The sequence below is a fragment of the Rhincodon typus genome, chromosome 39 (assembly GCF_021869965.1).
Source record: "Rhincodon typus isolate 14 chromosome 39, sRhiTyp1.1, whole genome shotgun sequence".
NCBI lineage: Eukaryota > Metazoa > Chordata > Chondrichthyes > Orectolobiformes > Rhincodontidae > Rhincodon > Rhincodon typus.
Genome location: NC_063370.1, coordinates 9674776 through 9686465, shown reverse-complemented (window position 1 = coordinate 9686465; position 11690 = coordinate 9674776). Strand labels below are relative to the sequence as shown.

At 44.0% G+C, this 11690-nt stretch overlaps 1 long non-coding RNA gene across 1 annotated transcript; it reads left to right on the top strand.

Moving 5' to 3' along the window:
* Positions 1-1565: 1565 nt before the first annotated feature.
* Positions 1566-11006, top strand: LOC125487320. Its single transcript, XR_007265811.1, has 2 exons — positions 1566-1697; positions 10759-11006. It is a non-coding gene; the product is annotated as an uncharacterized LOC125487320 (long non-coding RNA).
* Positions 11007-11690: the final 684 nt, after the last annotated feature.

The window sequence follows — 11690 nt, the reverse complement described above, 5'->3', positions numbered from 1 at the left end:
TACCTAGGTACATGTGACAATAATAAATCAAATCAAAATAAAATCAATTCATTCCAACGGAAGATAGGGGAAGTACAGAGAAGAGCTTGAGTCACTTACCAATCAAAAGAGCCACAACTTTTCTCAGTTTTTCTTCGCTACTTTTCGGAAATGGCAGACACAGGAACAGGTGATGTAGGCAGCTGGTCTGACACGACCAGCATGGAGCTGCTACAATTTCACAAAGCTGATCGCAGCATTGCTGAAATCTCTAGCCAGTTGGACGTTAGGGGTCGGTTGGAGCCTCCGTTTCTTTGGTAGCATCTTTGCAATTCTAGTCGCAGCAGAGGGGCTGAATGGCCGGCAGCCCAGATCCTGGGCAGGTGCATTGCACACCCTCTGGGCTTTTATTATCCTAGAGCTGCCATTAGGCCCCTCTCTTGCTGAGCACTGATCAAGAGCTAATGATGGATGGAGGCCACTGGGAGAGTGATACATTGTCAACCTTCCCCCTCATTGACCACCAGGTCACCAGCCTGTGGGAAGTGAGACCAGGAGCAAACTGCAGAGGAATCCAACTACATCTTCCTGCCAGAGAGCAGCAAAAGCACGCTGGCTGAGGCTATTTTGGTTTCATGTCCACTGCATTAGCCATTGCCATATTTCAGGCTGAAAGAACGCACTTGAAATCAGAATTAACCTTTATTGGTCGGCGCATTGATTATAGGAGTTGGGAAGTCATGTTGCAGCTGTACAGAACATTGGTTAGACCACTTTTGGAATGCTGTGTTCAATTCTAGTCTTCTTGCTCTAAGAAAGATGTTAAACTTGAAAAGAAATTTATAAGGACGTTGCTGGGATTGGAGGGTTTGAGCTATAGGGAAAGACTGAATAGGCTGGGGCTATTTTCCCTGGAGTATCCAAGGCTGAGGGGTGACCTTATAGAAGTTTATAAAATCATGAGGAGAATGGATAAAGTGAATTGCCAAGGCTTTTTTTTTCCCAGGGCAGGGGAGTCCAAGACTAGACGGGATAGGTTTAAGGTGAGAGGGGACAGATTTAAAAGGGACCTAAGGGGCAATATTTTCATGCAGAGGGTGGTGTGTGTATGAAACGAGCTGCCAGAGGAAGTGGTGGAGGCTGGTACAAATTACAACATTTAAAAGGCGTATGGATGCATATATGAATAGGATGTGCAGGTTAGGGTGGACTGGCCGTGATAAATTGCCCATTGTGTCCAGTGGTGTGCAGGCTAGGTGGATTAGCCATGGGAAATGTGGGCTTATGAGGATAGGGCAGTTCGCTTTGGAGGGTTCGTATGGACTCGATGGGCCGAATGCCTGCTTCCACACTTAGGGATTCTATAAACGATTTAGAGGGATATGGGTCAAATGCTGGCAAGTGGGACTAGATTAATTTAGGGTATCTGGTCGGCATGGACAAGTTGGAAGAAAGGGTCTGTTTCTGTGCTGAATGACTCTATGACTCTATAACTAAGAAAGTGTTAATGGAGGGAGTGGCAATTTGCTATACATGTGCTATCTGCACCTATTATACTTTCAGTTTCTTATTCAAGTACCCTACAGTATCTAATACTGAAGCCATCACCCAGAAAGAAATGAACACTCAGACATCTCCTTGTCTTTATGTTGCCTCTGGCAGAAACGTGAGAATTCGTGACGGAAAGGCACCTACAACCACCCAGGATTTGGGAAAGAGTAAGCTAGCTTGTGCACACTTAAAACATAACGCCGATGTTGAAGGGTTATTATTTTTGGAGTTAACAGCCACACAGGAAGGGCCCATTGGTGCTGAATCATTCAATCAGGTGATTATTGTTGGCACTGATACAAAGACAAACAGTGTTGACGTGCTGTGGGACATCTACTGGACTAAAGGATTATTCCTTTAGTGGAAAGGAAGAGGAAAAGGCAATTGCAGACTGTGTCAAGCCACAAGCTTCAGTGATGAGATGAGCCCTGATATCCCTACTCTTCCTCCACGATAAGGATGTAGGAAATAAGAGTAGGTCCTTCGCTCCCTCAGCCCTGCTCTGCCAGTCAATGAGATCATTGTCGAACATTTCCATCAATTCCCATCCTGTCCCTGTAACCTTGATACCCAAGGATCTATCAATCTCTATAAGATCGTAAGATGTAGGAGCAGAAGTAGGCTATTTGGCCCATCGAGTCTGCTCCACCATTCAATCATGGCTGATATGTTTCTCGACTGAAAACAACAAATGCTGGAGATCACAGCAGGTCAGGCAGCATCCATGGGGAGAGAGCAAGCTAATGTTTCGAGTCCAGATGACTTTTCATCAGAGCTGAAGTGAAGTGCCCATTCTCCTGCCTTCTTCCTGTAACCCTTGATTCAAATTTGAACCCACGTCTCTAGAGCATTATTCTCCATTCTGGACTATTGTCCCAGCGACATTACTACCATGAAATTATCTCCCTGTTTTGAATGTGCTTTTTGACTGAGACTCCAGAGATCTCTAGGATAATAATTTGCAGAGTTTCACAGCCTTCTGACTGAAGAGGTTTATCCTCATCCCTGCCATAAATGGCCAACTCCTTATCCTGAAATGATGCCATGTGGTTCCAAATCCTCCAGCCAGGGGGATCCCGTCTCTCAGCGTCCAACCTGTGACTTTAGTCTTTTTTATTCACTTGTGAGATGTGGGTGTCACTGGCTGGGACCATTTTTCATTTATTGCCCATCCCTAGTTGCTGTCAAGAAAATGGTGGTGAGCTGCCTTCTTGAACCTCCAGGTACGTCCCACAGGGGTGTCGGGGAGGGAAGTCATAGGATTTTGACCCAGTGGCAGTAACGGAATGCTGATATAGTTCCAAGTCAGGATGGTGTGTTGTTTGGAAGGGAGCTGGTGTTCCCATGCAATTGCTGCTCTCGATCTTCCAGGCGAAGTTGGAATGTGATGCCACTCAAACCTGGTTACGTTGCTGCAGTGCATCTTGTAGATGATACACAATGATATACATAAGGGGAGGCGATGGCCTAGTGGTATTGTCACTGGACTGTTAATCCAGAGACTCATTCTGGGCACCTGGCGCTACGGCAGATGGTGGGATTTGAATTCAATAAAAATATCTGGAATTAAGAATCTAACGATGACCATGAATCCAATGTTGATTGTTGGAAAAGCTCATCTGGTTCACTAATGTTCTTTAGGGAAGGAAACTGCCATCCTTACCTGGTCTGGGCCTACATGTGACTCCAGACCCACAGCAATGTGGTTGACTCTGAACTGACTCTGGGCAATTAGGAATGGGGCAATAAATGCTGGCCTGGACAGTGATGCCTATGTCCTGCTAATGAATAAAGGAAAAAAAAACACCATGGAGAGTGTTGATGTTAAAGATAGTGGATAGGTTCTTTTGTCCAGTTTGTTGGAGCCAGGCATATGAGGGATATTCTGTCTCTCTCCTGACCCTTACCTTGTAGATGATAGACGGTTCTGGGGAATCAGGAATGACTTAGTGATTATACAGTTCCCAGGGCTCAACTGCTTTTGTAGCCATAGTAATTGTCTGCCTGATTCCTGGCTCAGTCTGTTTAGAAGCCGTTAATGTTGGTATCTGTTGGTAGCCTCAAGCAATCGAAAGAAAATCCAGAAATTGCCGAAAAACTCAGCAGGCCTGGCAGCATCTGTGGAGAGAAGTCAGAGTTAACATTTTGAGTCGAGCAACCCTTCTGGGAGGATCATTACAAAGACATGACTGCAAGGTGACCAGGACTAGGTACAGAGTATTCAAGGAAATTTGAGGTTTAGGAAGGACAGACAACAGTGGAGTTGCACTGAAAATAAAGGATGGACTGGGATTGGTAAGAGACAATCCCAAATTGGAAGAATAATGTGTCGAATCTGTTTGGGTAGTGTTATGAAAGAGCAAACAAAATACAGACATTTTTGGAATTATTTGTAGGTAGTGCAGGGCATGGTATTAATCAGGAGATGAGAGAAGCACGTAGCATGGGGAACCCAGTTATGGATGACTTCAATCTGCATAAAGACTAACATTAAAGCTGTAAAGGATGAGTTTCTGGAGTGTGTTGGAGCGATAAGTTGAGGACCTAATTGAAGGACAGGCTATTTTAGATCTTGTATTATGTAATTAAAAAGGGAGAATCAATTATCTTGCTGTAAAATAGCCTTTAGGGAGAGCAACCACAATGCGATATTACATGATGTTTAAAAAATGTCAATCCGGTGTTAAAGTTCATCACTGGACCCGAAACGTTAAGTCTGATTTCTCTCCACAGATGCTGCCAGACCTGCTGAGCTTTCTCCAGCAATTTCTGTTTTAGTTTCTGTGTTAAAGTTGGATCAGGATAATTATGAAGGCACAGTGGATAATCTTTAAAGAACTATGACATGGCTTACAGTAACTATACACTCCTTCAAGAAATAAGTGAACTGAGGCTGACAAAGAAAGTCAAGGATTGTATAAGATTAAAAGAAGAGGCTTATAAACTGCCTAGAAATAGCAGTAAATGTGAGAACTGGAAAGATTTTAGAAAACATCAAAGGAGGACACAGAAGCTGATAAGGGAAGAATAGAATACAAATCTAGCAAAAAAGAAATGAGCTGTAAAGCTTCTACAGGTACATAAAAAGCTGATATTTCTCCAAGACAGGTACTGGACTATGAAAAGCAGAGTCAGGAGAATTTATAATTAGGAATAAGGAAATGGCAGAGAAGCTAAATGTGTTTGTTTTCACTGAGGAAGTTATAAGGAATCTCTTAGAAGTAGAGGTCCGAGTGATGAGAATGAGCGGTTGAATGAAGTTAATATTAGTAAGAAGGTTGTACTGGGGAAATTAATAGGGTTGAAAGTTAATAGGTTCCCAGGCCTTGATGGTCGATATCCCAGAGTTTTGAAGAAAGTGGCCGTAGAGATAGTCAGTGCATTGGTGAATATCTTCCAAAATTTTACAGGATCTGGAAGGATTCTTGCAGATTGGAAGCTTGTAAGTATCAGCCCAGCATTTAAAGAAGGACCAAGGGGAAAAAAACAATCAGGGAACCACAAACCTGTCAGCCTTACAACAGGAGTGCTAGAATCTATTGTTAAGGACATGATAAGTAAATACTTAGATAAAGATGATCTGATTGGCTTTGTGAATGGAAAATCAACTTGTTGGAATATTTTGAGGAGGTTGCTAACAAAATGGGTAAAGGGGCAACGATGGATGTAGTATGTTTGGATTTTCAGAAGGCTTTTGTTAAGGTTCCCATAGAGAATGTTGGTTAGCAAAATTACAGCATGTGGGAGAGGAGGTAATGTATTGATATGCATGAGGGATTGGCTAACAGATAAACCAGAGAGCGGGAGTAAATGAATTATTCTCATGTTGGCAGGCTGTGATTTGTGGGGGACTGCAAGGATCAATACTTGGGGCCCCAAGAATAGAATACAAATCTAGCAAAAAAGAAATGAGCTGTAAAGCTTCTACAGGTACATACAATATATACCAATGATTGGAACATGGGAACCAAATGTAATGTTTCCAAATTTGTGGATGACACAAAACTCAGTGGAAATTTGCATGTGAGGAAGATGTAAAGTGACTCCAGGAGGATTTGGACAGTCTTAGCGTTTGGGCAAAATCACGACAGGTGGAAATTAATGTGGAAAAATGAGAGGTTATCCATTTCAGTAGGAAGAGCAGATGTGTGGAGTATTTCTTAAATGGTGAGGGTTTGGAAAGTGTCGCGGTACAAGGGGACTAAGGTGTCTTTGTCAATAAATCGCCAAAGGCTAGCATACAGGTGCAGCAAACTATTAGGGATCCTCTTGGAATGGTAACTTTTATCGCAAGAGGATTTGAGTATAGGAGTAATTAGGTCTTGCTTCAATTGTGTAGAGGCTTGAATGGACCGCACCTGAGGTACTGTCTGCAATTTTTGGTCTCTTTATTTCAGCAAAGGTGTTATTCTCATAGACCGAATGCAATGAAGACTCACCAGACTTGTTTCATAGACTGTCTTGTCAGGGGAGATGGGACAAACTGGGCCCGTACTCTCTAGAGTTTTGAAGGACAAGAGGTGAGCTCACTGAAACTTACAAAATACTTAAAGGGATAGACTGGGTAGATGTTCCTCCCTAGTTGGAGAGTCCAGAATCAGAGAGCACAAATTAAAACAAGTCGGGGTGGGGGGGAGGTGGGGGATGTGTTGCCATTAAAGACCAAGATAAGAAGAATTTTTATTTTACTTGGAACGTTGTAAACCTTTGGAATTCTCTATCCCAGAAGGCTGCAAAAGATCAATCAGTGATTCATTCTGGTCACCCTGCTACAGGAAGGATGTTGTGAAACTTGAAAGGGTTCAGAGAAGATTTACAAGCATGTTAGATAACAAGGTGTAGAGCTGGATGAACACAGCAGGCCAAGCAGCATCAGAGGAGCAGGAAAGCTGTCATTTCAGGCCTAGACCCTTCTTCAGAAGCATGTTGCCAAGTTTGGAGGGTTTGAGCTACAGGGAGAAGCTGAATAGGCTGGGGCTATTTTCCCTGGAGCGTCGGAGGCTGAGGGGTGAGCTTATAGAAGTTTGTAGGATCATGAGGGGCATGGATGGGGTGAATAGCCAAGGCCATTTTCCTCGGATGGGGGCAGTCCAAACCTAGAGGGGCATAGGTTCAATGTGAGAGGGTAAAGATTTAAAAGGAATGTGAGGGGTGATTTTTTTCACACAGCGGGTGGTGTGTGTATGGAAAGAGCTGCCAGAGGAAGTGGTGGAGGCTGGTACAATGACAGCATTTAAAAGATATTTGGACAGGCCCATGAACAAGAAAGGTTTAAAGGGATATGGGAAAAATGCAAGCAAATTGGACTAGTTCAGTTTGGGATACCTGGTCAGCATGGAAGAGTTGGACTAAAGGGTCCGTTTCTGCGCTGTATGGCTCTATGATTCTAGAGGCAGAGAAATGTCTGGTTATCAATAGTGTAAAGGGAATAATGTGGGTAATAGGCTTTGAAATATTCAATCAGCCATGATCTTGTTAAATGGAGGAGCAGGCTCGATGGACTGAATGGCCTATTTCTGTTCCTATGCTCTTTGTTTGACCTGATTAAGATCTTAACTCCCCTTTCCCGTTTGCGCCCCATAGCCTTTGACCACTTATCTGTCATAAACCTAGTTAATAACTCAGTTTTAACTAAATCCAATTCCCTCTGCTCTTCTCTGGGCAAGAGAGCTGCACAGACTCTCCCTCTGAGAGGGAAAAATCCTCCTCATCTCCCTCTTGAAGATCATGCAGGACCTTCTCACTATTAAAACTGTAACCCTGAGTTCTAGTCTCTCTACAAGGGGAAACATCCTCTCAGAATTCCATCGGAATCTGAAGGAATCAACAGTTTCCTGACCCTACGTGCCAGGAGAGCAAGCTTGGGAATTGGCAGAAACAGGTTTAGCCACACAACACGTGGCTAAGGAAACTTCTGTTAAGCCTCCAAGAAAAGGCCGACAATGATGCGCATTCACAAGGCCGAGATATAACTGGAAGGAGTTGGCAAGCTACTCGTGAGTTGCACTCTGCACAGTATTTTCATTCAGAGAGGCCTTCTAGATGTTAATGGTCAGACAGGTACAATGAGCAATTAGCAGCAAGTTCCTGGCCCCGTCCCCCTTTTTTTTTTGCTCTTTTGGAAGAGTAGACTTCAATGTTTTTAACAACAACTCATGTATTTGTATAGCGCACCATAACAAAATTCCCAAGATGCTTTGCAGGAGGATTATGAAACAAAGTTTGACACTGAGCCACGTAAGAGGATCTTAGTTAGGATGGCCAGGAAGGGGTCTGTAATAAGAAATCTCTTCAAGGAAGAAATGGGAGAGAGAGAGAGAGAGACAGAGGAGTTTAGGGAGGGAATATTTAGACCTTAGAGCCTAGGCTGTCACCATAGAACTCAGAACAATACAGCATAGGAACGGGCCCTTCGGCCCATGATGATATAGTAAGAACTGCCAATACTGGAGTCAGAGATAACACAGTATGGAGCTGGAGGATCACAGCAGGCCAGGCAGCATAGGAGGGGCGGGAAAGCTGACGTTTCGGGTGGGACTCTTCTTCAGACCCTTCTTCAGCCCATGATGTTGCGTTGAACATGACATCAAATTAAACTAACCCCTTCTGCCTGTCCTTGGTCCATATCCCTCCAGTCATTTCACATTCATGTGCTTATCTAAAAGCCCTTTAAAAGCCCCCTATTGTATCTGCCTCCACCACTACTCCTGGCAGTGTGTTCCAGGCACCTGCCACTCTCCTGTGTGAAAAAACTTGCCCCTCACATCTACTTTGAACTATTCCCCTCTCACCTTAAACACACACCCCTTAGTATTAGACATTTCAACACTGGGGGAAAAAAAAGAGTTTCTGACTGTCAATCCTATCTATGCATCTCGTAATCTGACAGTGTTACAGCGATTAAAATCGGGGACATACAAGAACCAGAGGTGCAGAGAAATCTCGGGGTTGTGGGACTGAAGCGATTACAGAGGTAAAGAGTGGGGAGGGATTTGCAAAGAAAGAAGAAAATTTTACGGCCAAGTCATTGCTTGACCGGGAACCAATTTAAGTCAATGAGTGCAGGGGTTGATGGGAGCTGGGACTTGGTGTGAATGAAGACACAGGGTTATAGATGATTTCAATTAAGTTAATAGAATATTAGACACCAGTCAGGAATGTATCGGAATATTCAAGTCTAGAACAAAGGCATGAATAGGGCAGCACGGTGGCTTAGTGGTCAGCACTGCTGCCTCACAGTGCCAGGGACCTGTGTTCGATTTCCCCCTCGGGCAACTGTCTGTGTGGAGTTTGCAAGTTCTCCCTGTGTCTGTGTGGGTTTCCTCCGGGTGCTCTGGTTTCCTCCCACAGTCCAAAGATGTGCAGGTTAGGGTGAATTGAAGATGCTAAATTGCCCACAGTGTTCAGGAATGTGTAGATTAGATGGGTTACAGGGAAATGGATTTGGGTGGGATGCTCTGAGCGTTGGTGTGGACTTGTTGGGCTGCAGGGCCTGTTTCCACGCTGTAGGGATTCTATGGATATTTTATGGAATGAGAAACTCAGCAGCAGATGAGTTGAGGTAAGAGCAAAGTCTGGCGACGCTGTGAAGGCGGAATAAGAGGCTGCTAGTAAAGGTACAACTACAAGATGAAAAGCTCATTCCGGGCTGAAATTTGAATTAATCTTTGACTGTTGCCAGGTAATGGGAACGGAGCGTGGAGCAGTCACTGGAAACAATGGTTTCAGTTCAGCTTCATAGGTTTCTGCAGCTTTTTGCCTAGTCTCAGACCGAGGTGCATAATCTAATCTAGAACCTGATCGAGACATTCCAGAGAAACCAGATTCGGAAAAAAAAAGATAAACCATGGCACCTGGGAATGGAAAAAGGAATGGTCAATTATAAACTCCAACAAGACCTGGCCGAGCCCCATCTGGAATAGGGGAAAACACAGGCCAGCCGCAGAATAAGAGGAGACAGTCTCTTTGGAGACACCCCGACAAATATTATTCCAGAGCTTCTGCCAAATGAGATCTGGAAGAGAATAGGTTACCTAAATGGATTCTATTACGCAAATTCTGACCTGGAGCAGGAATATGGTCCTAGTGGAGCGTAATAAACAGCTGGTGATTTGGAAATGATGGGGATCGAGTGAATGGGTGACAGTGGTGGTGGGAGGATGGTCTAAGTACTTTGACAATCTCTCCTTCAACCTTTGCTTGATATCTTGTCAACTGCTGTGTTTTGGATCGGGTTCTTTTGAAGTGGCCTTTTGTTCAGTGTGAGCCTCTGTGTTGTGACTCATACCTAGTGATTGGCCACGTGCCAGCTGGTAGCTTGGCTACAAAACCCCATGGCCAGGAGATAGCAAGACTATGAGACTGCAAATATTGCTTAAAAGAGCAATGTCCACACCCTGTAAAGTACATCCCACATTGTCCTTCAGGACCCTAATCGGTTAGTAATGAAATGGGATTTGTATCCTACCCTACACCCCTGTTCTTTCCAATGGCGTTAGCTACACTAATGTGGTCCTTAAGTTCATCGGCCACTTTAGAGAATGTGAGTTCAATTCCCATCCTGATAGTTTGAATTCACTGTCAAAGAGATATGCAATGAATCAGTAAAAGTGACTTTTAAATTGTTGGACTGCTGTAAAAATCCAAACGTCTTTCAACGCAAAAACAATCACTGCATTGTTACAGTGCAAAAGGAGGGCATTCGGCCCATCAGGTCACGCGCTGGCTCTCTGAATGAGCATAACATTTAGGGTAAACCTCCTGCTTTCTCCCGCGAACCTGTACGTTCTTCTTTTTCAGATAGAGTCATACAGATGTGCAGCATGGAAAAAGACCCTTTGGTCCAACTCGCCCATGCTGACCAGATATTCTAAATTAATCTAGTCTCATTTGCCAGCATTTGGCCCATATCCCTCTAAACCCCTTCTATTCATATACCCATCCAGATGCCTTTTAAATGTTGTAATTGTACCAGGCCCCACCGTCTCTACTAGCAACATTTTTTGACGTTAAACTATGACCTCGCCTGCTTCCTCATTGTCCATTGTTAGAGGCAGAGATCAACAAATTTTGAGGTTTTCAAGATATCAAGGGTCATGAAGGGTCGAGTGGGAAAATGGCATTGAGGTACAAACATCAGCCATGATCTGGAACAGCATAGCAGGCACGAGGTGCGAAACCGTCTCCTGTTGTTCTAATTTTGCACCTTCCTACCTTTGTTTGTTACAGAGCCTCGATGTTATTTTGAGGAAGAGGATGGGAGTCCCCCTGGAGACCTGGCCAATATTTGTTCCTCATTCAGCGTAAAAAAAACAAAGGATCTGATCATCATCACATTGGTGTTCTTGGGATCTTGCTGTGCACAAATCGAATGCTGCATTTCCGACAGGAGAACAGTGACTAAAAGTACTTAATTGGCTGTAAGACACTTTGGGATGTGAAAAGCACTATATAAATGAAATTCTTTTTCTAGCTTACAACACTTGAATACGCCAGGCTGTTTAATTCATTCTGTTCCTGGACGATGTCTCCATAGTTTCAAATTAATTCAGAGGCGCTGAGTGTAAGGGACAGATAGGTGTTGTGCAGTTATGGGTGGGGACATCTGTTTCCAGTAGAGATTTAGCTGTACACCCGGGAGTGTCTCATTTGCATGGTCATGAATGCTAAAAGCACTGGGTGACTCAGAGTCTTCAGTGAGCCCTGGGGAGGCTCACAAGCCCAGGTTATGAGGGGCAATCATTCACAGGCCAGAATCTGTCCAGTCACCTTCGCAGTGGGTCTCAAATCTGGTCCAAACATTCAACGCTGCCTACGTGGTTGCATGGGCTTTAGTTTCTTACATAAAGTCGTAAAGCTGTCTTTTGTAATCTCACAGGAGGGCTGATGCAGACAGTGGATGACTCTCACATCTCGTGCTACTTCTACACTGTGAGACCTTGATAGGAGCTGTACAGAGGGGGCTTTACTCTGTATCTAACTGTACACTGTACCTGTCCTGCGAGTGTTTGATTTGGACATTTCTGGAACAGCCTATTAATCCCTAGGGCCCTGGTTAGCGAGGAGAAAATACATAAGTAGGAGTTTCATTCTGTATTTAACCATGTGCTATATTTTATTGGGAGTGTTCAATGGGAACATTGTAGAAGAAGCTTTACTCT